The following is a 21998-nucleotide window of genomic DNA, read 5'->3' on the forward strand; positions in this document are numbered from 1 at the left end:
TGACTCACATTTGCAAATAAACCTGAGGACCATAATTCAAGTCGCGCGTATCGTCGAAAGAATCATCTGCAAAAAAATGGGTGCAACACGAGGACTTCCTAAGAAAATGGGTGAAATATAAGGACTTCGCAGGAGGTCACCCATCCTAGTGCTATTTTCGCCCAAGCACCCTTAACTTGCGGAGTTCTGATAGAATCTGTTGCATTGGTGCTGGTATGATTGCTCATGTTTTATTTTGCGCTGCAAATACATACACTTTTTCTCCCTCCATCCCCCCTCCCGTCATTTGTTTCCTTGTGCGTGCACTCTGCATCTCTCATTCTCTTTCTAATATCGATTAAAATGCCCCTACTTCTTGACTCACATTTGCTTATAAACCAGTGGACCCTAGTTCCAGTCGCGCGTAACATCGAACCACCCGTCTGAAAAAAAAAATTAGTGCGACACGAGGACTTCCCAGGAGGTCAACCATCCGAGTACTACTCTCGCCCAAGCACACTTAATTGCAGAGTTCTGATGGGATTCGGTGCATTAGTGCTGGTATGATCGCACCTGTTTAATTTCGCGCTGCAAATACATAAACTCCTTCTCCTTTCTTCCCCCTCCCGTCATTTGTTTCCTTGTGCATGCGCACTGCACCTCTCGTTCTCGTTCAAATATCAAGTAAAATGCCACGGCGCCGTGACTCACATTTGCGAATAAATCTGCGGAGCATAATTAAAGTCGCGCGTAACGTCGAACGGCACATCTGAAAAAAAGAAAATGGGTGCAACACGAGAACTTCCCAGGAGGTAACCCATCATTGTACTACTTTCGCCAAAGCACACTTAACTGCGGAGTTCTGATGGGATCCGGTGCATTTGTGCTTGTGTGACCGCACCTGTTTAATTTCGTTCTGAAAATACATACTCCTTCTTCCCTCCCCCCCTCCCATCATTTGTTTCCTTGTGCGTTCACACTCCACATCTCATTCTCGTTCTAATATCGATTAAAATGCCCCTGATTCTTGACTCACATTTGCGTATAAACCAGCGGACCATAGTTCCAGTCGCGCGTAACGTCGAACGACCCATCTGAAAAAAAATTGTTGCGATACGAGTACTTCCCAAGAGGTCACCCATCCGAGAACTACTCTCGCCTAAGCACGCTTAACTGCAGAGTTCTGATGGGATCCAGTGCATTAGTACTGGTATGATGCCACTTGTTTAATTTTGCGCTTCAAATACATACACTCATTTTCTTTTCTTCCTCCTCCCGTCATTTGTTTCCTTGTTCGTGCGCACTGCACCTCCCGTACTCGTTCTAATATCAAGTAAAATGCCACGGCGCCGTGACTCACATTTGCGAATAAACCTGCGGACTATAAATCAAGTCGCGCGTAACGCCGAACGACCCGTCTGAAAAAAAAAATTAGTGCAACACGAGGACTTCCCAGGAGGTCAACCATCCGAGTACTACTCTCGCCCAAACACACTTAATTGCGGAGTTCTGATGGGATCCGGTGCATTAGTGCTGGTATGATCGCACCTGTTTAATTTCGCGCTGCAAATACACACACTCCTTCTCCATTCTTCCCCCTCCCGTCATTTGTTTCCTTGTGCGTGCGCACTGCACCTTTCGTTCTCGTTCAAATATCAAGTAAAATGCCACGGCGCCGTGACTCACATTTGCAAATAAATCTGCGGACCATAATTAAAGTCGCGCGTAACGTCGAACGGCACATCTGAAAAAAAGAAAATGGGTGCAACACGAGAACTTCCCAGGAGGTAACCCATCATTGTACTACTTTCGCCAAAGCACACTTAACTACGGAGTTCTGATGGGATCCGGTGCATTTGTGCTGGTGTGACCGCACCTGTTTAATTTCGTTCTGAAAATACATACACTCCTTCTTCCCTCCCCCCCCTCCCATGATTTGTTTCCTTGTGCGTTCACACTGCACCTCTCCTTCTCGTTCTAATTTTGATTAAAATGCCCCTGCTTCTTGACTCACATTTGCGTATAAGCCAGCGGACCATAGTTCCAGTTGCGCGTAACGTCGAACGACCCATCTGAAAAAAAATTGTTGCGATAGGAGGACTTCCCATGAGGTCACCCATCCGAGTATTAATCTCGCCCAAGCACACTTAACTGCAGAGTTCTGATGGGATCTAGTGCATTAGTGCTAGTATGATGCCACTTGTTTAATTTTGCGCTTCAAATATATACACTCCTTCTCTTTTCTTCCTCCTCCCGTCATTTGTTTCCTTGTGCGTGCAGACTGTGAACGAGAAGGAGAGGTGCAGTGTGAACGCACAAGGAAACAAATGATGGAAGGGAGGGAGGGAAGAAGGAGTGTATGTATTTTCAGAACGAAATTAAACAGGTGCGGTCACACCAGCACAAATGCATCGGATCCCATCAAAACTCCGCAGTGAAGTGTGCTTTGGCGAAAGTAGTACAATGATGGGTTACCTCTTGGGAAGTTCTCGTGTTGCACCCATTTTCTTTTTTTCAGATGTGCCGTTCGACGTTACGCGCGACTTTAATTATGGTTCGCAGATTTATTCGCAAATGTGAGTCACGGCGCCGTTGCATTTTACTTGATATTTGAACGAGAACGAAAGGTGCAATGCGCACGCACAAGGAAACAAATGACGGGAGGGGGAAGAAAGGAGAAGGAGTGTATGTATTTGCAGCGCGAAATGAAACAGGTGCGATCATACCAGCACTAATGCAACGGATTCTATCAGAAATCCATAGGTAAGGGTTCTTAGGCGAGGGTAGTACTAGCATGGGTTACCTCCTGCGAAGTCCTTATATTTGACCTATTTTCTTGTGAAGTCCTCGTGTTGCACCCATTTTTTTGCAGATGATTCTTTCGACGTTACGCGCGACTTGATTTATGGTCCGCAAGTTTATTCGCAAATGTGAGTCACAACGCCGTGGCATTTTACTTGATATTAGAACGAGTACAGGAGGTGCAGTGCGCACGCACAAGGAAACAAATGACGGGAGGAGGAAGAAAAGAGAAGGAGTGTATGTATTTGAAGCGCAAAATTAAACAAGTGGCCTCATACCAGCACTTATGCACTGGATCCCATCAGAACTCTGCAGTTAAGCGTGCTTGGGCGAGAGTAGTACTCGGATGGGTGACCTCTTGATTTATGGTCCGCAGATTTATTCGCAAATGTGAGTCACGGCGCCGTGGCATTTTACCTGATATTTGAACGAGAACGAGAGGTGCAGTGCGCACGCACAAGGAAACAAATGACGGGAGGGGGAAGAAAAGAGAAGGAGTTTATGTATTTGCAGCGCGGAATTAAATGGTTGCGATCATACCAGCACTAAGTGTGCTTGGGCGAGAGTAGTACTCGGATGGGTGACCTCATGGGAAGTCCTCGTGTCGCACCAATTTTTTTTCAGACGGGTCGTTCAACGTTACGCGCGACTGGAACTGGGGTCCGCTGGTTTATACGCAAATGTGAGTCAAGAAGCAGGGGCATTTTAATCGATATTAGAACGAGAAGGAGAGGTGTAGTGTGAACGCATAAGGAAACAATTGATGGGAGGGGGAGGGAAGGAGAAGGAGTGTATGTATTTTCAGCACGAAATGAAACAGGTGCGATCATACCAGCACTAACGCAATGGATTCTATCAAAACTCCGCAAGTTAAGGGTGCTTGGGCGAGAGTAGCACTTGGATGGGTGACTTCCTGCGAAGTCCTTATATTTCACCCATTTTCTTGGGAGGTCCTCGTGTTGCACCCATCTTTTTGCAGATGATTCTTTCGACGTTACGCGCGACTTGATTTATGGTCCGCAGGTTTATTCGCAAATGTGAGTCACGGCGCCGTGGTATTTTACTTAATATTAGAACGAGTACGGGAGGTGCAGTGCGCACGCACAAGGAAACAAATGACGGGAGGGGGAAGAAAGGAGAAGGAGTTTATGTATTTGCAGCGCGGAATTAAACCGGTGCGATCATACCAGCACTAATGCACCGGACCCCATCAGAACTCCGCAGTTAAGTGTGCTTGAGCGAGAGTAGTACTCGGATGGGTGACCTCTTGGGAAGTCCTCGTGTCGCACCAATTTTTTTTCAGACGGGTCGTTCGACGTTACGCGCGACTGGAACTAGAGTCCGCTGGTTTATACGCAAATGTGAGTCAAGAAGTAGTGGTATTTTAATCGATATTAGAACGAGAATGAGAGGTGAAGTGTGAACGCACAAGGAAACAAATGACGGGAGGGGGAAGAAATGAGAAGGAGTGTATGTATTTGCAGCACAAAATTAAACTGGTGCGATCATACCAGCACTAAAGGTCCGGATCCCATCAGAACTCCGCAGTTAAGTGTGCTTGGGCGAGAGTAGTACTTGGATGGGTCACCACCTGAGAAGCCCTCGTGTTGCACCTATTTTTTTTTCGGATGGGTTGTTCGACGTTACGCGCGAATGAAATTATAAACCGCTGGTTCATTTGCAAAGGTGAGTCACGGTGCCGGGGCATATTACTTGATAATAGAACGAGAAAGAGAGATGCAGAGTACACGCACAAGGAAAAAATGACGGGAGGGGGGATTGGAGGAGAAAGAGTGTATGTATTTGCAATGCAGAATGAAACATGAGGGATCATACCAGCACTAATGCAACGGATTCTATCAGAACTCCGCAAGTTAAGGGTGCTTGGGCGAGAGTAGCACTAGGATGGGTGACTTCCTGCGAAGTCCTTATCTTTCACCCATTTTCTTAGGAAGTCCTCGTGTTGTACCTATTTTTTTGCAGATGATTCTTTCGACGATACGCGCGACTTGATTTATGGTCCGCAGGTTTATTCGCAAATGTGAGTCACGGCACCGTGGCATCTTACTTGATATTAGAACGAGTGCGGGAGGTGCAGTGCGCACGCACAAGGAAACAAATGACGGGAGGAGGAAGAAAAGATTAGGAGTGTATGTATTTGAAGCGCAAAATTAAACAAGTGGCATCATACCAGCACTAATGCACTGGATCCCATCAGAACTCTGCAGTTAAGTGTGCTTGGGCGAGAGTAGTACTCGGATGGGTGACCTCTTGAGAAGTCTTCGTATCGCAACAATTTTTTTTCAGATTGGTTGTTCGACATTACGCGCGACTAGAACTATGGTCCGCTGGTTTATACGCAAATGTGAGTCAAGAATCAGGGGCATTTTAATCAATATTCGAACGAGAAGGAGAGGTGCAGTGTGAACGCACAAGGAAACAAATGATTGGAGGGGGGGAGGGAAGAAGGAGGGTATGTATTTTCAACACGAAATTAAAGAGGTGCGGTCACACCAGCACAAATGCACCGGATCCCATCAGAACTCCGAAGTTAAGTGTGCTTTGGCGAAAGTAGTACAATGATGGGTTACCTCCTGGGAAGTTCTCGTGTTGCACCCATTTTTTTTTCAGATGTGCCGTTCGACGTTATGCGCGACTTTAATTATGGTCCGCATATTTATTCGCAAATGTGAGTCACGGCGCCGTGGCATTTTACTTGATATTTGAACGAGAACGAGAGGTGCAGTGCGCACGCACAAGGAAAAAAATCACGGGAGGCGGAAGAAAGGAAAAAGAGTTTATGTATTTGCAGCGCGAAATGAAACAGGTGCGATCATACCAGCACTAATGCAACAGATTCTATCAGAACTCCGTAGGTAAGGGTGCTTGGGCGAGAGTAGTACTAGCATGGGTTACCTCCTGGGAAGTCCTTATATTTCACCCATTTTCTTGGGAGGTCCTCGTGTTGCACCCATTTTTTTGCAGATAATTCTTTCGACGTTACGCGCGACTTGAATTATGGTCCTCAGGTTTATTCGCAAATGTGAGTCACGGCACTGTAGCATTTTACTTGATATTAGAACGAGAACGGGAGGTGCAGTGCGCACGCACAAGGAAACAAATGACGGGAGGGGGAAGAAAGGGGAATGAGTTTATGTATTTGCAGCGCGAAATTAAACAGGTGCGATCATACCAGCACTAATGCACCAGATCCCATCAGAACTCCGCAGTGAAGTGTGCTTGGGCGAGATTAATACTCGGATGGGTGACCTCCTAGAAGTCCTCGTGTCGCACAAATTTTTTTTCAGACGGGTCGTTCGACGTTACGTGCGACTTTAATTATGGTCCGCAGGTTTATTCGCAAATGTGAGTCACGGCGCCGTGACATTTTACTTGATATTAGAACGAGTACGGGAGGTGCAGTGCGCACGCACAAGGAAACAAATGACGGGATGAGGAAGAAAAGAAAAGGAGTGTAGGTATTTGAAGCGCAAAATTAAACAAGTGGCATCATACCAGCACTAATGCACTGGATCCCATCAGAACTCTGCAGTTAAGTGTGCTTGGGAGAGAATGGTACTCGGATGGGTGACCTGTTGGGAAGTCCTCGTATCGCAACAATTTTTTTTTTAGATGGGTCGTTCGACGTTACACGCGACTGGAACTATGGTCAGCTGGTTTATACGCAAATGTGAGTCAAGAATCAGGGGCATTTTAATCGATATTAGAACGAGAAGGAGAGGTGCAGTGTGAACGCACAAGGAAACAAATGATGGGAGGGGGAGAGGGAAGAAGGAGTGTATGTATTTTCAGCACGAAATTAAACAGGTGCGGTCACACCAGCACAAATGCACCGGATCCCATCAGAACTCCAGAGTTAAGTGTGCTTTGGCGAAAGTAGTACAATGATGGGTTACCTCCTGGGAAGTTCTCGTGTTGTACCCATTTTCTTTTTTTCAGATGTGCCGTTTGACGTTACGCGCGACTTTAATTATGGTTCGCAGATTTATTCGCAAATGTGAGTCACGGCGCCGTGGTATTTTACTTGATATTTGAACGAGAACGAGAGGTGCAGTGCGCACGCACAAGGAAACAAATGACGGGAGGGGGAAGAAAGGAGAAGGAGTTTATGTATTTGCAGCGTGGAATTAAATGGGTGCGGTCATACCAGCACTAATGCACCGGATCCCATCAGAACTCCGCAGTTAAGTGTGCTTGGGCGAGAGTAGTACTCGGATGGGTGACCTTTTGGGAAGTCCTCGTGTCGCGCCAATTTTTTTTCAGATGGGTCGTTCGACGTTACGCGCGACTGGAACTAGAGTCCACTAGTTTATACGCAAATGTGAGTCAAGAAGCAGGGGCATTTTAATCGATATTAGAACGAGAATGAGAGATGCAGAGTGCACGCACAAGGAAACAAATGACGGGAGGGGGGATGGAGGGAGAAAAAGTTTATGTATTTGCAGCGCAGAATGAAACATGAGCAATCATACCAGCACCAATGCAACGGATTCTATCAGAACTCCGCAAGTTAAGGGTGCTTGGGCGAGAGTAGCACTAGGATGGGTGACCTCCTGCGAAGTCCTTATATTTCACCCATTTTCTTAGAAAGTCCTCGTGTTGCACCCATTTTTTTGCAGATGATTCTTTTGATGTTATGCGCGACTTGAATTATGGTCCTCAGGTTTATTCGCAAATGTGAGTCACGGCGCTGTAGCATTTTACTTGATATTAGAACGAGAACGGGAGCTGCAGTGCACACGCACAAGGAAAAAAATGACGAGAGGGGGACGAAAGGGGAATGAGTTTATGTATTTGCAGCGGGAAATTAAACAGGTGGAATCATTCCAGTAGTAATGCACCGGATCCCATCAGAACTCCGCAATTAAGTGTGCTTGGGCGAGAGTAGTACTCGGATGGGTGACCTCTTGGGAAATCCTCGTGTCGCACCAATTTTTTTTCAGACGGGTCGTTTGACGTTACGCGCGACTGGAACTAGGGTCCGTTGGTTTATACACAAATGTGAGTCAAGAAGCAGGGGCATTTGAATCGATATTAGAACGAGAATGAGAGGTGAAGTATGAACGCACAAGGAAACAAATGACCGGAGGGGGAAGAAAGGAGAAGGAGTGTATGTATTTGCAGCGCGAAATTAAACAGGTGCGATCATACTAGCACTAAAGTCCTGGATCCCATAAGAACTCCGCACTTAAGTGTGCTTGGGCGAGAGTAGTACTCGGATGGGTGACAACTTGGGAAGCCCTCGTGTTGCACCTATTTTTTTCAGATGGGTTGTTCGATGTTACGCGCGAATGGAATTATAAACTGCAGGTTCATTTGCAAAGTTGAGTCACGGTGCCGGGGCATATTACTTGATATTAAAACGAGAAAGAGACATGCAGAGTGCACGCACAAGGAAACAAATGAAAGGGTGGGGGATGGGAGGAGAAAGAGTGTATGTATTTGCAGTGCAGAATGAAACATGAGGGATCATACCAGCACTAATGCAACGGATTCTATCAGAACTCCGCAGTTAAGGGTGCTTGGGCGAGAAAAGTACTAGGATGGGTGACCTCCTGCGAAGTCCTTATATTTCACCCATTTTCTTGGGAGGTCCTCGTGTTGCACCCATCGTTTTGCAGATGATTCTTTCGACGTTACGCGCGACTTGATTTATGGTCCGCAGGTTTATTCGCAAATGTGAATCACGGCGCCGTGGCATTTTACTTGATATTAGAACGAGTACGGAAGGTGCAGTGCGCACGCACAAGGAAACAAATGACGGGAGGAGGAAGAAAATAGAAGGAGTGTATGTATTTAAAGCGCAAAATTAAACAAGATGCATCATACCAGCACTAATGCACTGGATCTCATCAGAACTCTGCAGTTAAGTGTGCTTGGGCGAGAGTAGTACTTGGATGGGTGACCTCTTGGGAAGTCCTCGTATTGCAACCATTTTTTTTCAGATGAGTCGATCGACGTTACGCGCGACTGAAAGTATGGTCCGCTGGTTTATACGCAAATGTGAGTCAAGAATCAGGGGCATTTTAATCGATATTAGAAGGAGAATGAGAGGTGCAGTGTGAACGCACAAGGAAACAAATGATGAGATGGGGGAGGGAAGAAGGAGTGTATGTATTTTCAGCACGAAATTAAACAGGTGCGGTCACACCAGCACAAATGCACAGGATCCCATCAGAACTTCGCAGTTAAGTGTGCTTTGGCGTAAGTAGTAAAATGATGGGTTACCTCCTGGGAAGTTCTCGTGTTGCACCTATTTTCTTTTTTTCAGATGTGCCGTTCGACGTTACACGCGACTTTAATTATGGTTTGCAGATATATTCGCAAATGTGAGTCACTGCGCCGTGGCATTTTACTTGATATTTGAACGAGAACGAGAGGTACAGTGCGCACGCACAAGGAAACAAATGACGGGAGGGGGAAGAAAGGAGAAGGAGTTTATGTATTTACAGCATGAAATTAAACAAGTGGCATCATGCCAGCACTAATGCACTCGATCCCATCAGAACTCTGCAGTTAAGCGTGCTTGGGCGAGAGTAGTACTCGGATGGATGACCTCTTGGGAAGTCCTCGTATCGCAACAATTTTTTTTTCAGACGGGTCGTTCGACGTTACGCGCGACTGGAATTAGGGTCCGCTGGTTTATACGCAAATGTGAGTCAAGAAGCAGGGGCATTTTAATCGATATTAGAACGAGAATGAGAGGTGCAGTGTGAATGCACAAGGAAACAATTGACGGGAGGGGGAAGAAAGGAGAAGGAGTGTATGTATTTGCAGCGCGGAATTAAAGAGGTGCGATCATAGCAGCACTAAAGCCCCGGATCCCATCAGAACTCCGCAATTAAGTGTGCTTGGGCGAGAGTAGTACTCGGATGGGTGACCACCTGGGAAGCCCTCGTGTTGCACCTATTTTGCTTTGGATGGGTTGTTCGACGTTACGCGCGAATGGAATTATAAACCGCTGATTCATTTGCAAAGGTGAGTCACGGTGCCGGAGCATATTACTTGATATTAGAACGAGAAAGAGAGATGCAGAGTGCACGCACAAGGAAACAAATGACGGGAGGGGGGATGGGAGGAGAAAGAGTGTATGTATTTACAGTGCAGAAAGAAACATGAGGGATCATACCAGCACTAATGCAACGGATTCTATCAGAACTCCGCAGTTAAGTGTGCTTGGGCGAGAAAAGTACTCGGATAGGTGACATCCTGCGAAGTCCTTATATTTCACCCATTTTCTTGGGAGGTCCTCGTGTTGCACCCATCTTTTTGCAGATGATTCTTTCGACGCTACGCGCGACTTGATTTTTGGTCCGCAGGTTTATTCGTAAATGTAAGTCACAGCGCCGTGGCATTTTACTTGATATTAGAACGAGTACGGGAGGTGCAGTGCGCATGCAAAAGGAAACAAATGACGGGAGGAGGAAAAAAAGAGAAGGAGTGTATGTATTTGAAGCGCAAAATTAAACAAGTGGCATCATACCAGCACTAATGCACTGGATCCCATCAGAACTCTGCAGTTAAGTGTGCTTGGGCGAGAGTAGTACTCGGATGGGTGACCTCTTGGGAAGTCCTCGTATCGCAACAATTTTTTTTCAGATGGGTCGTTCGACGTTACGCGCAACTGGAACTATGGTCAGCTGGTTTATACGCAAATGTGAGTCAAGAATCAGGGGCATTTTAATCGATATTGGAACGAGAATGAGAGGTGCAGTGTGAACGCACAAGGAAACAAATTACGGGAGGGGGAAGAAAGGAGGAGTGTATGTATTTGCAGCGCGAAATTAAAGAGGTGCGATCATAGCAGCACTAAAGCCCCGGATACCATCAGAACTCCGCAGTTAAGTGTGCTTGGGCGAGAGTAGTACTCGGATGGGTGACCACTTGGGAAGCCCTCGTGTTGGACCTATTTTTTTTCGGATGGGTTGTTCGACGTTACGCGCGAATGGAATTATAAACCGCTGGTTCATTTGCAAAGGTGAGTCACGGTGCCGGGGCATATTACTGGATATTAGAATGATAAAGAGAGATGCAGAGTGCACGCACAAGGAAACAAATGACGGGAGGGGGAAGAAAGGAGAAGGAGTTTATGTATTTGCAGCGCGAAATTAAATAGGTGCGATCATAGCAGCACTAAAGCCCCGGATACCATCAGAACTCCGCAGTTAAGTGTGCTTGGGCGAGAGTAGTACTCGGATGGGTGACCACTTGGGAAGCCCTCGTGTTGGACCTATTTTTTTTCGGATGGGTTGTTCGACGTTACGCGCGAATGGAATTATAAACCGTTGGTTCATTTGCAAAGGTGAGTCACGGTGCCGGGGCATATTACTGGATATTAGAACGATAAAGAGAGATGCAGAGTGCACGCACAAGGAAACAAATGACGGGAGGGGGAAGAAAGGAGAAGGAGTTTATGTATTTGCAGCGCGAAATTAAACAGGTGCGATCATACCAGCACTAATGCACCGGATCCCATCAGAACTCCGCAGTTAAGTGTACTTGGGCGAGAGTAGTACTTGGATGGGTGACCTCCTTGGAAGTCCTCGTGTCGCATTAATTTTTTTTTCAGACGGGTCGTTCGACGTTATGCGCGACTAGAACTAGGGTCCACTGGTTTATACGCAAATGTGAGTCAAGAAGAAGGGGCATTTTAATCGATATTAGAACTAGAAGGAGAGATGCAGAGTGCACGCACAAGGAAACAAATGACGGGAGGGGGGATGGAGGGAGAAAAAGTGTATGTATTTGCAGCGCACAATGAAACATGAGTAATCATACCAGCACGAATGCAACGGGTTCTATCAGAACTCCGCAAGTTAAGGGTGCTTGGGCGAGAGTAGCACTAGGATGGGTGACCTCCTGCGAAGTCCTTAAATTTCACCCATTTTCTTAGGAAGTCCTCGTGTTGCACCCATTTTTTTGCAGATGATTCTTTCGACGATACGCGCGACTTGAATTATGGTCCTCAGGTTTATTCGCAAATGTGAGTCACGACACCTTAGCATTTTACTTGATATTTGAACGAGCACGGGAGGTGCAATGCGCACGCACAAGGAAACAAATGACGGGAGGGGAAAGAAACGAGAAGGAGTTTATGTATTTGCAGCGCGGAATTAAAGGGGTGCGATCATACCAGCACTAATGCGCCGGATCCCATCAGAACTCCGCAGTTAAGTGTGCTTGGGCGAGAGTAGTACTCGGATTAGTGACCTCTTGGGAAGTCCTTGTGTCGCATCAATTTTTTTTCAGACGGGTCGTTCGACGTTACGTGCGAATGGAACTATGGTCCGCTGGTTTATACGCAAATGTGAGTCAAGAATCAGGGGCATTTTAATCGATATTAGATTGAGAAGAAGAGGTGCAGTGTGAACGCACAAGGAAACAAATGATGGGAGGGGGGTAGAGAAGAAGGAGTGTATGTATTTTCAGCACGAAATTAAACAGGTGCGGTCACACCAGCACAAATGCACCGGATCCCATCAGAACTCCGCAGTTAAGTGTGCTTTGGCGAAAGTAGTACAATGATGGGTTACCTCCTGGGAAGTTCTCGTGTTGCACCCATTTTCTTTTTTTCAGATGTGCCGTTCGACGTTACGCGCGACTTTAATTATGGTCCGCAGATTTAATCGCAAATGTGAGTCACAGCGCCGTGGCATTTTACTTGATATTTGAACGAGAACGAGAGGTGCAGAGCGCACGCACAAGGAAACAAATGACGGGAGGGGGAAGAAAGGAGAAGGAGTTTATGTATTTGCAGCGTGGAATTAAATGGGTGCGGTCATACCAGCACTAATGCACCGGATCCCATCTGAACTCTGCAGTTATGTGTGCTTGGGCGAGAGTAGTACTCGAATGGGAGACCTCCTAGGAAGTCCTCGTGTCGCACTAATTTTTTTTTTCAGACGAGTCGTTCCACGTTACGCGCGACTGGAACTAGGGTCCACTGGTTTATACGCAAATGTGAGTCAAGAAGCAGGGGCATTTTAATCGATATTAGAACGAGAAAAAGAGATGCAGAGTGCACGCACAAGGAAACAAATGACGGGAGGGGGGATGGAGGGAGAAAAAGTGTATATATTTGCAGCGTAGAATGAAACATGAGCAATCATACCAGCACGAATGCAACGGATTCTATCATAACACCGCAAGTTAAGGGTGCTTGGGCGAGAGTAGCACTAGGATGGGTGACCTCCTGCGAAGTCCATATCTTTCACCCATTTTCTTAGGAAGTCCTCGTGTTGCACCCATTTTTTTGCAGATGATTCTTTCGACGATACGCGCGACTTGAATTATGGTCCTCAGGTTTATTCGCAAATGTGAGTCACGGCACCGTAGCATTTTACTTGATATTAGAACGAGCATGGGAGGTGTAGTGCGCACGCACAAGGAAACAAATGACGGGAGGGGGAAGAAAGGAGAAGGAGTTTATGTATTTGCAGCGCGAAATTAAAGGGGTGCGATCATACCAGCACTAATGCGCCGGATCCCTTCAGAACTCCGCAGTTAAGTGTGCTTGGGCGAGAGCAGTACTCGGATGGGTGACCTCCTAGGAAGTCCTCGTGTCGCACCAATTTTTTTTCAGACGGGTCGTTCGACGTTACGCGCGACTGGAATTAGGGTCCGCTGGTTTATACGCAAATGTGAGTCAAGAAGCAGGGGCATTTTAATCGATATTAGAACGAGAATGAGAGGTGAAGTGTGAACGCACAAGGAAACAAATGACGGAAGGGGGAAGAAAGGAGAATGAGTGTATGTATTTGCAGCACGAAATTAAACAGGTGCAATCATACCAGCACTAAAGCTCCGGATCCCATCAGAACTCCGCAGTTAAGTGTGCTTGGGCGAGGGTAGTACTCGGATGGGTGACCACTTGGGAAGCCCTCGTGTTGCACCTATTTTTTTTCGGATGGGTTGTTTGAGGTTACGCGCGAATGGAATTATAAACCGCTGGTTCATTTGCAAAGTTGAGTCATGGTGCCGGGGAATATTACTTGATATTAGAACGAGAAAGAGAGATGCAGAGTGCACGCACAAGAAAATAAATGACGGGAGGGGGGATGGGAGGAGAAAGAGTGTATGTATTTGCAGTGCAGAATGAAACATGAGGGATCATACCAGCACTAATGCAACGGATTCTATCAGAACTCCGCAGTTAAGGGTGCTTGGGCGAGAAAAGTACTCGGATGGGTGACCTCCTGCGAAGTCCTTATATTTCACCCATTTTCTTGGGAGGTCCTCAGGTTGCACCCATCTTTTTGCAGATGATTCTTTCGATGTTACGCGCGACTTGATTTATGGTCCGCAGGTTTATTCGCAAATGTGAGTCACGGCGCCGTGACATTTTACTCTATATTAGAACGAGTACGGGAGGTGCAGTGCGCACGCACAAGGAAACAAATTACGGGAGGAGGAAAAAAAGAGAAGGAGTGTATGTATTTGAAGCGCAAAATTAAACAAGTGGCATCATACCAGCACTAATACACTAGATCCCATCAGAACTCTGCAGTTAAGTGTGCTTAGGCAAGAGTAGTACTAGGATGGGTGACCTCCTGCGAAGTCCTTATATTTCACCCATTTTCTTAGGAAGTCCTCGTGTTGCACCCATTTTTTTGCAGATGATTTTTTCGACGATACGCGCGACTTGAATTATGGTCCTCAGGTTTATTCGCAAATGTGAGTCACGGCACCGTAGCATTTTACTTGATATTAGAACGAGCACGGGAGGTGCAGTGCGCACGCACAAGGAAACAAATGACGGGAGGGGGAAGAATAGAGAAGGAGTTTATGTATTTGCAGCGCAGAATTAAAGGGGTGCGATCATACCAGCACTAATGCGTCGGATCCCATCCGATCTCCGAAGTTAAGTGTGCTTGGGCGAGAGTAGTACTCGGATTGGTGACCTCCTGGGAAGTCCTCGTGTCACACCAATTTTTTTTCAGACAGGTCATTCGACGTTACGCGCGATTGGAACAAGGGTCCACTGGTTTATACGCAAATGTGAGTCAAGAAGCAGGGACATTTTAATCGATATTAGAACGAGAAGGAGAGGTGCAGTGTGAACGCACAAGGAAACAATTGATGGGAGGGGGAGGGAAGGAGAAGGAGTGTATGTATTTTCAGCACGAAATGAAACAGGTGCGATCATACCAGCACTAATGCAACGGATTCTATCAGAACTCCGTAGGTAAGGGTGCTTGGGCGAGAGTAGTACTAGCATGGGTTACCTCCTGCGAAGTCCTTATATTTCGCCCATTTTCTTGTGAAGTCCTCGTGTTGCACCCATTTTTTTGCAGAAGATTCTTTCGACGTTACGCGCGACTTGAATTATGATCCTCAGGTTTATTCGCAAATGTGAGTCACGGCACCGTAGCATTTTACTTGATATTAGAACGAGAACGGGAGATGCAGTGCGCACGCACAAGGAAACAAATGACGGGAGGAGGAAAAAAGGGGGAATGTGTTTATTAATTTGCAGCGCGAAATTAAATAGGTGCGATCATACCACCACTAATGCACAGGATCCTATCAGAATTCCGCAGTTAAGTGTTCTTGGGCGAGATTAGTACTCGGATGGGCGAGGTTAGTACTCGTGTCGCACCAATTTTTTTTTCAGACGGGTCATTCGACGTTACGCGCGTCTGGAACTAGGGTCCACTGGTTTATACGCAAATGTGAGTCAAGAAGCAGGGGCATTTTAATCGATATTAGAACGAGAATGAGAGGTGAAGTGTGAACGCACAAGGAAACAAATGACGGGAGGGGGAAGAAAGGAGAAGGAGTGTATGTATTTGCAGCGCAAAATTAAACAGGTGCGATCATACCAGCACTAAAGATCCGGATCCCATCAGAACTTCGCAGTTAAGTGTGTTTGGGCGAGAGTAGTACTCGGATGGGTGTCCACCTGGGAAGCCCTCGTGTTGCACCTATTTTTTTTTCGGATGGGTTGTTCGACGTTACGCGCGAGTGGAATTATAAACCACTGGTTCATTTACAAAGGTGAGTCACGGTGCCGGGGCATATTACTTGATATTAGAACGAGAAAGAGAGATGCAGAGTGCACGCACAAAGAAACAAATGACGGGAGAGGGGATGGAAGGAGAAAGAGTGTATGTATTTGCAGTGCAGAATGAAACATTAGGGATCATACAGCACTAATGCACCGGATCCCATCAGAATTCCGCAGTTAAGTATGCTTGGGAGAGAGTAGTACTCGGATGGGTGACCTCCTGGGAAGTCCTCTTGTTGCACTAATTTTTTTTTTTTCAGACAGGTCGTTCGACGTTACGCGCGACTGGAACTAGAGTCCACTGGTTTATACGCAAATGTGAGTCAAGAAGCAGGGGCATTTAAATCGATATTAGAACGAGAAGGAGAGATGCAGAGTGCACGCACAAGGAAACAAATGACGGGAAGGGGGATGGAGGGAGAAAAAGTGTATGTATTTGCAGCGTAGAATGAAACATGAGCAATCATACCAGCACCAATGCAACGGAATCTGTCAGAACTCCGCAAGTTAAGGGTGCTTGGGCGAGAGTAGCACTAGGATGGATGACCTCCTGCGAAGTCCTTATATTTCACCAATTTTCTTAGGAAGTCCTCGTGTTGCACCCATTTTTTTACAGATGATTCTTTCGACGATACGCGCGACTTGAATTATGGTCCTCAGGTTTATTCGCAAATGTGAGTCACGGCACCGTAGCATTTTACTTGATATTAGAACGAGCACGGGAGGTGCAGTGCGTAGGCACAAGGAAACAAATGACGGGAGGGGAAAGAAAGGAGAAGGAGTTTATGTATTTGCAGCGCAAAATTAAACGGGTGCGATCATACCAGCATTAATGCACCGGATCCCATCAGAACTCCGTAGTTAAGTGTGCTTGGGCGAGAGTAGTACTCGGATGGGTGACCTCCTGGGAAGTCCTCGTGTCGCACCAATTTATTTTCAGACGGGTCGTTCGACGTTACGCGCGACTGGAACTAGGATCCGCTGGTTTATACGCAAATATGAGTCAAGAAGCAGGGGCATTTTAATCGATATTAGAACGAGAATGAGAGGTGAAGTGTGAACGCACAAGGAAACAAATGATAGGAGGGGGAAGAAATGAGAAGGAGTGTATGTATTTGCAGCGCGAAATTAAACAGGTGCCATCTTACCAGCACTAAAGCCTCGGATCCCATCAGAACTCCGCAGTTAGGTGTGCTTTGGCGAGAGTAGTACTCAGATGGGTGACCACTTGGGAAGCCCTCGTGTTGCACCTATTTTTTTTCGGATGGGTTGTTCGACGTTAGGTGCGAATAGAATTATAAACCGCTGGTTCATTTGCAAAGGTGAGTCACGGTGCAGGGGCATATTACTTGATATTAGAACGAGAAAGAGAGATGCGGAGTGCACACACAAGGAAACAAATGACGGGAGGGGGAAGAAAGGAGAAGGAGTTTATGTATTTGCAGCGCGAAATTAATCAGGTTCGATCATACCAACACAAATGCAACAGATCCCATCATAACTCCGCAGTTAAGTTTGCTTGGGCGAGGGTAGTACTCGGATGGGTGACCACTTGGGAAGTCCTCGTGTTGCACCCATTTTTTGCAGATGATTCTTTTAACGTTACGTGCGACTTGAATTATGGTCCTCAGGTTTATTCGCAAATGTGAGTCACAGCGGTGTAGCATTTTACTTGATATTAGAACGAGAACGGGAGGTGCAGTGCGCACGCACAAGGAAACAAATGACAGGAGGGAGAAGAAAGGGGAATGAGTTTATGTATTTGCAGCGTAAAATTAAACAGGTGCGATCATACCAGCACTAATGCACCGGATCCCATCAGAACTCCGCAGTGAAGTGTGCTTGGGTGAGAGTAGTACTCGGATGGGTGACCTCCTGGGAAGTCCTCGTGTCGCACCAATTTATTTTCAGACGGGTCGTTCGACGTTACGCGCGACTGGAACTAGGGTCCGCTGGTTTATACGCAAATATGAGTCAAGAAGCAGGGGCATTTTAATCGATATTAGAACGAGAATGAGAGGTGAAGTGTGAACGCACAAGGAAACAAATGACAGGAGGGGGAAGAAAGGAGAAGGAGTGTATGTATTTGCAGCGCGAAATTAAACAGGTGCGATCTTACCAGCACTAAAGCCTCGGATCCCATCAGAACTCCGCAGTTAGGTGTGCTTGGGCGAGAGTAGTACTCAGATGGGTGACCACTTGGGAAGCCCTCGTGTTGCACCTATTTTTTTTCGGATGGGTTGTTCGACGTTAGGTGCGAATAGAATTATAAACCGCTGGTTCATTTGCAAAGGTGAGTCACGGTGCAGGGGCATATTACTTGATATTAGAACGAGAAAGAGAGATGCAGAGTGCACACACAATGAAACAAATGACGGGAGGGAGAAGAAAGGAGAAGGAGTTTATGTATTTGCAGCGCGAAATTAATCAGGTTCGATCATACCAACACTAATGCAACAGATCCCATCATAACTCCGCAGTTAAGTTTGCTTGGGCGAGAGTAGTACTCGGATGGGTGACCACATGGGAAGTCCTCGTGTTGCACCCATTTTTTTGTAGATGATTCTTTTAACGTTACATGCGACTTGAATTATGGTCCTCAGGTTTATTCGCATATGTGAGTCACAGCGGTGTAGCATTTTACTTGATATTTGAACGAGAACGTGAGGTGCAGTGCGCACGCACAAGGAAACAAATGACGGGAGGGGGAAGAAAGGAGAAGGAGTTTATGTATTTGCAGCGCGAAATTAAACAGGTGCGATCATACCAGCACTAATGCACCGAATCCCATCAGAACTCCGCAGTTAAGTGTGCTTGTGCGAGAGTAGTACTCGGATGGGTGACCTCTTGGGAAGTCCTCGTGTTGCACTAATTTTTTTTTCAGACGGGTCGTTCGACGTTACGCGCGACTGGAACTAGGGTCCACTGGTTTATACGCAAATGTGAGTCAAGAAGCAGGGGCATTTTAATCGATATTAGAACGAGAAGGAGAGATGCAGAGTGCACGCACAAGGAAACAAATGACGGGAGGGGGGATGGAGGGAGAAAAAGTGTATGTATTTGCAGCGCAGTTAGAAATATGTGCAATCATACCAGCACCAATGCAACGGATTCTATCAGAACTCCGGAAGTTAAGGGTGCTTGGGCGAGAGTAGCACTGGGATGGGTGACCTCCTGCGAAGTCCTTATATTTCACCCATTTTCTTAGGAAGTCCTCATGTTACACTCATTTTTTTGCAGATGATTCTTTCGACGATACGCGCGACTTGAATTATGGTCCTCAGGTTTCTTCGCAAATGTGAGTCACGGCACCATAGCATTTTACTTTATATTAGAACGAGCACGGGAGGTGCAGTGCGCACGCACAAGGAAACAAATGACGGGAGGGGGAAGAAAGGAGAAGGAGTTTATGTATTTACAGCGCGGAATTAAACAGGTGCGATCATACCAGCACTCATGCACCGGATCCCATCAGAACTCAAGTAAAATGCCACGGCGCCGTGACTCACATTTGTGAATAAACTTGAGGACCATAATTCAACTCGCGCGTAACATCGAAAGAATCATCTGCAAAAAAATGGGTGCAACACGAGGACTTCACAAGAAAATGGGTGAAATATAAGGACTTCGCAGGAGGTAACCCATGCTAGTACTACTCTCGCCCAAGCACCCTTACCTACGGAGTTCTGATAGAATCTGATGCATTAGTGTTGGTATGACCGCACCTGTTTAATTTCATGCTGAAAATACATACACTCCTTCTTCCCTCCCCCCCTCCCATCATTTGTTTCCTTGTGCGTTCACATTGCACCTCTCCTTCTCGTTCTAATATCGATTAAAATACCCCTGATTCTTGACCCTCATTTGCGTATAAACCAGCAGACTATAGTTCCAGTCGCGCGTAATGTCGAACGACCCGTCTGAAAAAAAATTGGTGCAACACGAGGACTTCCCAGGAGGTCACCCATCCGAGTACTACTCTCGCCCAAACACACTTAACTGCGGAGTTCTGATGGGATCCGGTGTATTAGTGCTGGTATGATCGCACCCGTTTAATTCCGTGCTGCAAATACATAAACTCCTTCTCCTTTCCTCCCCCTCCCGTCATTTGTTTCCTTGTGCGTGCGCACTGCACCTCTCGTTCTCGTTCTAATATCAAGAAAATGCTACAGCACCGTGACTCACATTTGCGAATAAACCTGAGAACCATAATTCAAGTCGCGCGTAACGTCGAAAGAATAATCTGCAAAAAAATGGGTGCAACACGAGGACTTCACAAGAAAATGGGTGAAATATAAGGACTTCGCAGGAGGTAAGCCATGCTAGTACTACTCTCGCCCAAGCACCCTTACCTACGGAGTTCTGATAGAATCCGTTGCATTAGTACTGGTATGATCTCACCTGTTTCATTTCACGCTGCAAATACATACACTCCTTCTCCTTTCTTCCCCCTCCCGTCATTTGTTTCCTTGTGCGTGCGCACTGCACCTTTCGTTCTCGTTCAAATATCAAGTAAAAAGCCACGGCGCTGTTACTCACATTTGCGAATAAACCTGAGGACCATAATTCAAGTCGCGCGTAACGTCGAAAGAATCATTTGCAAAAAAATGGGTGCAACACGAGGACTTTACAAGAAAATGGGTGAAATATAAGGACTTCGCAGGAGGTAACCCATGCTAGTACTACTTTCGCCCAAGCACCCTTACCTACAGAGTTCTGATAGAATCCGCTGCATTAGTGCTGGTATGATCGCACCTGTTTAATTCTGCACTGCAAATACATACACTCTTTCTCCTCCCATCCCCACTCCCGTCATTTGTTTCCTTGTGCGTGCACTCTGCATCTCTCTTTCTCGTTCTAATATCAAGTAATATGCCCCGGCACCGTGACTCATCTTTGCAAATAAACCAGCGGTTTATAATTCTATTCGCGTGTAATGTCGAACAACCCATCCGAATACTAATCTCGCCCAAGCACACTTCACTGCGGAGTTCTGATGGGATCCGGTGCATTAGTGCTGGTATGATCACACCTGTTTAATTTTGCGCTGCAAATACATAAACTCATTCCCCTTTCTTCCCCCTCCCGTCATTTGTTTCCTTGTGCGTGCGCACTGCACCTCTCGTTTTCATTCAAATATCAAGAAAATGCTACAGCATCGTGACTCTCATTTGCGAATAAACCTGAGGACCATAATTCAAGTCGCGCGTAACATCGAAAGAATCATCTGCAAAAAAATGGGTGCAACACGAGGACTTCACAAGAAAATGGGTGAAATATAAGGACTTCGCAGGAGGTAACCCATGCTAGTACTACTCTCGCCCAAGCACCCTTACCTACGGAGTTCTGATAGAATCTGATGCATTAGTGTTGGTATGACCGCACCTGTTTAATTTCATGCTGAAAATACATACACTCCTTCTTCCCTCCCCCCCTCCCATCATTTGTTTCCTTGTGCGTTCACATTGCACCTCTCCTTCTCGTTCTAATATCGATTAAAATACCCCTGATTCTTGACCCTCATTTGCGTATAAACCAGCAGACTATAGTTCCAGTCGCGCGTAATGTCGAACGACCCGTCTGAAAAAAAATTGGTGCAACACGAGGACTTCCCAGGAGGTCACCCATCCGAGTACTACTCTCGCCCAAACACACTTAACTGCGGAGTTCTGATGGGATCCAGGGCAATAGTGCTGGTATGATCGCACCCGTTTAATTTCGCGCTGCAAATAGATAAACTCCTTCTCCTTTCTTCCCCCTCCCATCATTTGTTTCCTTGTGCGTGCGCACTGCGCCTCCCGTGCTCGTCCTAATATCAAGTAAAATACTACGGTGCCGTGACTCATATTTGCGAATAAACCTTAGGACCATAATTCAAGTCGCGCGTAATGTCGAAAGAATCATCTGCAAAAAAATTGGTGCAACACGAGGACTTCACAAGAAAATGAGTGAAATATAAGGACTTCACAGGAGGTAACCCATGCTAGTACTACTCTCGTCGAAGCACCCTTACCTACGGAGTTCTGATAGAATCCGCTGTATTTGTGCTGGTATGATCGCACTTGTTTCATTTCGTGCTGAAAATACATACACTCCTTCTCCTTCCCTCCCCCTCCCATCAATTGTTTCCTTGTGCGTTCACACTGCACCTCTCCTTCTCGCTCTAATATCGATTAAAATGCCCCTGCTT

The 21998-nt window shown here is 46.4% G+C and overlaps 5 non-coding genes and 36 pseudogenes across 5 annotated transcripts; 34 read left to right on the forward strand and 7 right to left on the reverse strand.

Annotated features, from left to right (window-relative positions):
* Window positions 1-435: 435 nt before the first annotated feature.
* On the reverse strand, window positions 436-554 carry LOC148260536 (5S ribosomal RNA; annotated as a pseudogene).
* A 209-nt stretch (window positions 555-763) lies between these two features.
* Window positions 764-882, reverse strand: LOC148260537 (5S ribosomal RNA; annotated as a pseudogene).
* A 202-nt stretch (window positions 883-1084) lies between these two features.
* LOC148260538 (5S ribosomal RNA) lies at window positions 1085-1202 on the reverse strand (annotated as a pseudogene).
* A 208-nt stretch (window positions 1203-1410) lies between these two features.
* On the reverse strand, window positions 1411-1529 carry LOC148260539 (5S ribosomal RNA; annotated as a pseudogene).
* A 209-nt stretch (window positions 1530-1738) lies between these two features.
* Window positions 1739-1857, reverse strand: LOC148260540 (5S ribosomal RNA; annotated as a pseudogene).
* A 506-nt stretch (window positions 1858-2363) lies between these two features.
* Window positions 2364-2482, forward strand: LOC148260541 (5S ribosomal RNA; annotated as a pseudogene).
* A 1472-nt stretch (window positions 2483-3954) lies between these two features.
* On the forward strand, window positions 3955-4073 carry LOC148260542 (5S ribosomal RNA; annotated as a pseudogene).
* Window positions 4074-4278: 205 nt separating this feature from the next.
* Window positions 4279-4397, forward strand: LOC148260543 (5S ribosomal RNA; annotated as a pseudogene).
* A 562-nt stretch (window positions 4398-4959) lies between these two features.
* Window positions 4960-5077, forward strand: LOC148260544 (5S ribosomal RNA; annotated as a pseudogene).
* A 204-nt stretch (window positions 5078-5281) lies between these two features.
* On the forward strand, window positions 5282-5400 carry LOC148260545 (5S ribosomal RNA; annotated as a pseudogene).
* Window positions 5401-5960: 560 nt separating this feature from the next.
* LOC148260546 (5S ribosomal RNA) lies at window positions 5961-6078 on the forward strand (annotated as a pseudogene).
* Window positions 6079-6607: 529 nt separating this feature from the next.
* Window positions 6608-6726, forward strand: LOC148260547 (5S ribosomal RNA; annotated as a pseudogene).
* A 209-nt stretch (window positions 6727-6935) lies between these two features.
* On the forward strand, window positions 6936-7054 carry LOC148260548 (5S ribosomal RNA). Its single transcript, XR_015819986.1, has one exon. It is a non-coding gene; the product is annotated as a 5S ribosomal RNA (ribosomal RNA).
* Window positions 7055-7615: 561 nt separating this feature from the next.
* On the forward strand, window positions 7616-7734 carry LOC148260549 (5S ribosomal RNA; annotated as a pseudogene).
* A 205-nt stretch (window positions 7735-7939) lies between these two features.
* On the forward strand, window positions 7940-8058 carry LOC148260550 (5S ribosomal RNA; annotated as a pseudogene).
* A 560-nt stretch (window positions 8059-8618) lies between these two features.
* On the forward strand, window positions 8619-8736 carry LOC148260551 (5S ribosomal RNA; annotated as a pseudogene).
* A 203-nt stretch (window positions 8737-8939) lies between these two features.
* Window positions 8940-9058, forward strand: LOC148260552 (5S ribosomal RNA; annotated as a pseudogene).
* A 210-nt stretch (window positions 9059-9268) lies between these two features.
* Window positions 9269-9386, forward strand: LOC148260553 (5S ribosomal RNA; annotated as a pseudogene).
* Window positions 9387-9592: 206 nt separating this feature from the next.
* Window positions 9593-9711, forward strand: LOC148260554 (5S ribosomal RNA; annotated as a pseudogene).
* Window positions 9712-10272: 561 nt separating this feature from the next.
* On the forward strand, window positions 10273-10390 carry LOC148260555 (5S ribosomal RNA; annotated as a pseudogene).
* Window positions 10391-10592: 202 nt separating this feature from the next.
* On the forward strand, window positions 10593-10711 carry LOC148260556 (5S ribosomal RNA; annotated as a pseudogene).
* Window positions 10712-10916: 205 nt separating this feature from the next.
* LOC148260557 (5S ribosomal RNA) lies at window positions 10917-11035 on the forward strand (annotated as a pseudogene).
* A 205-nt stretch (window positions 11036-11240) lies between these two features.
* On the forward strand, window positions 11241-11359 carry LOC148260558 (5S ribosomal RNA; annotated as a pseudogene).
* A 562-nt stretch (window positions 11360-11921) lies between these two features.
* On the forward strand, window positions 11922-12040 carry LOC148260559 (5S ribosomal RNA; annotated as a pseudogene).
* Window positions 12041-12244: 204 nt separating this feature from the next.
* On the forward strand, window positions 12245-12363 carry LOC148260560 (5S ribosomal RNA; annotated as a pseudogene).
* A 209-nt stretch (window positions 12364-12572) lies between these two features.
* Window positions 12573-12691, forward strand: LOC148260561 (5S ribosomal RNA; annotated as a pseudogene).
* Window positions 12692-13254: 563 nt separating this feature from the next.
* LOC148260562 (5S ribosomal RNA) lies at window positions 13255-13373 on the forward strand (annotated as a pseudogene).
* Window positions 13374-13578: 205 nt separating this feature from the next.
* Window positions 13579-13697, forward strand: LOC148260563 (5S ribosomal RNA). The gene has a single exon (XR_015821140.1). It is a non-coding gene; the product is annotated as a 5S ribosomal RNA (ribosomal RNA).
* Window positions 13698-14257: 560 nt separating this feature from the next.
* On the forward strand, window positions 14258-14376 carry LOC148260564 (5S ribosomal RNA; annotated as a pseudogene).
* Window positions 14377-14611: 235 nt separating this feature from the next.
* LOC148260565 (5S ribosomal RNA) lies at window positions 14612-14730 on the forward strand (annotated as a pseudogene).
* An 879-nt stretch (window positions 14731-15609) lies between these two features.
* On the forward strand, window positions 15610-15728 carry LOC148260566 (5S ribosomal RNA; annotated as a pseudogene).
* Window positions 15729-15935: 207 nt separating this feature from the next.
* On the forward strand, window positions 15936-16055 carry LOC148260567 (5S ribosomal RNA; annotated as a pseudogene).
* Window positions 16056-16618: 563 nt separating this feature from the next.
* Window positions 16619-16737, forward strand: LOC148260568 (5S ribosomal RNA). Its single transcript, XR_015820905.1, has one exon. It is a non-coding gene; the product is annotated as a 5S ribosomal RNA (ribosomal RNA).
* Window positions 16738-16942: 205 nt separating this feature from the next.
* Window positions 16943-17061, forward strand: LOC148260569 (5S ribosomal RNA; annotated as a pseudogene).
* A 205-nt stretch (window positions 17062-17266) lies between these two features.
* Window positions 17267-17385, forward strand: LOC148260570 (5S ribosomal RNA; annotated as a pseudogene).
* A 204-nt stretch (window positions 17386-17589) lies between these two features.
* Window positions 17590-17708, forward strand: LOC148260571 (5S ribosomal RNA). Its single transcript, XR_015819970.1, has one exon. It is a non-coding gene; the product is annotated as a 5S ribosomal RNA (ribosomal RNA).
* Window positions 17709-17913: 205 nt separating this feature from the next.
* Window positions 17914-18032, forward strand: LOC148260572 (5S ribosomal RNA; annotated as a pseudogene).
* Window positions 18033-18237: 205 nt separating this feature from the next.
* LOC148260573 (5S ribosomal RNA) lies at window positions 18238-18356 on the forward strand (annotated as a pseudogene).
* A 205-nt stretch (window positions 18357-18561) lies between these two features.
* On the forward strand, window positions 18562-18680 carry LOC148260574 (5S ribosomal RNA; annotated as a pseudogene).
* A 1059-nt stretch (window positions 18681-19739) lies between these two features.
* Window positions 19740-19858, reverse strand: LOC148260575 (5S ribosomal RNA). Its single transcript, XR_015821062.1, has one exon. It is a non-coding gene; the product is annotated as a 5S ribosomal RNA (ribosomal RNA).
* Window positions 19859-21399: 1541 nt separating this feature from the next.
* On the reverse strand, window positions 21400-21518 carry LOC148260576 (5S ribosomal RNA; annotated as a pseudogene).
* Window positions 21519-21998: the final 480 nt, after the last annotated feature.

The sequence above is a fragment of the Carica papaya genome, chromosome 5 (assembly GCF_054855325.1).
Source record: "Carica papaya isolate Zhongbai chromosome 5, ASM5485532v1, whole genome shotgun sequence".
Classification (NCBI taxonomy): domain Eukaryota; kingdom Viridiplantae; phylum Streptophyta; class Magnoliopsida; order Brassicales; family Caricaceae; genus Carica; species Carica papaya.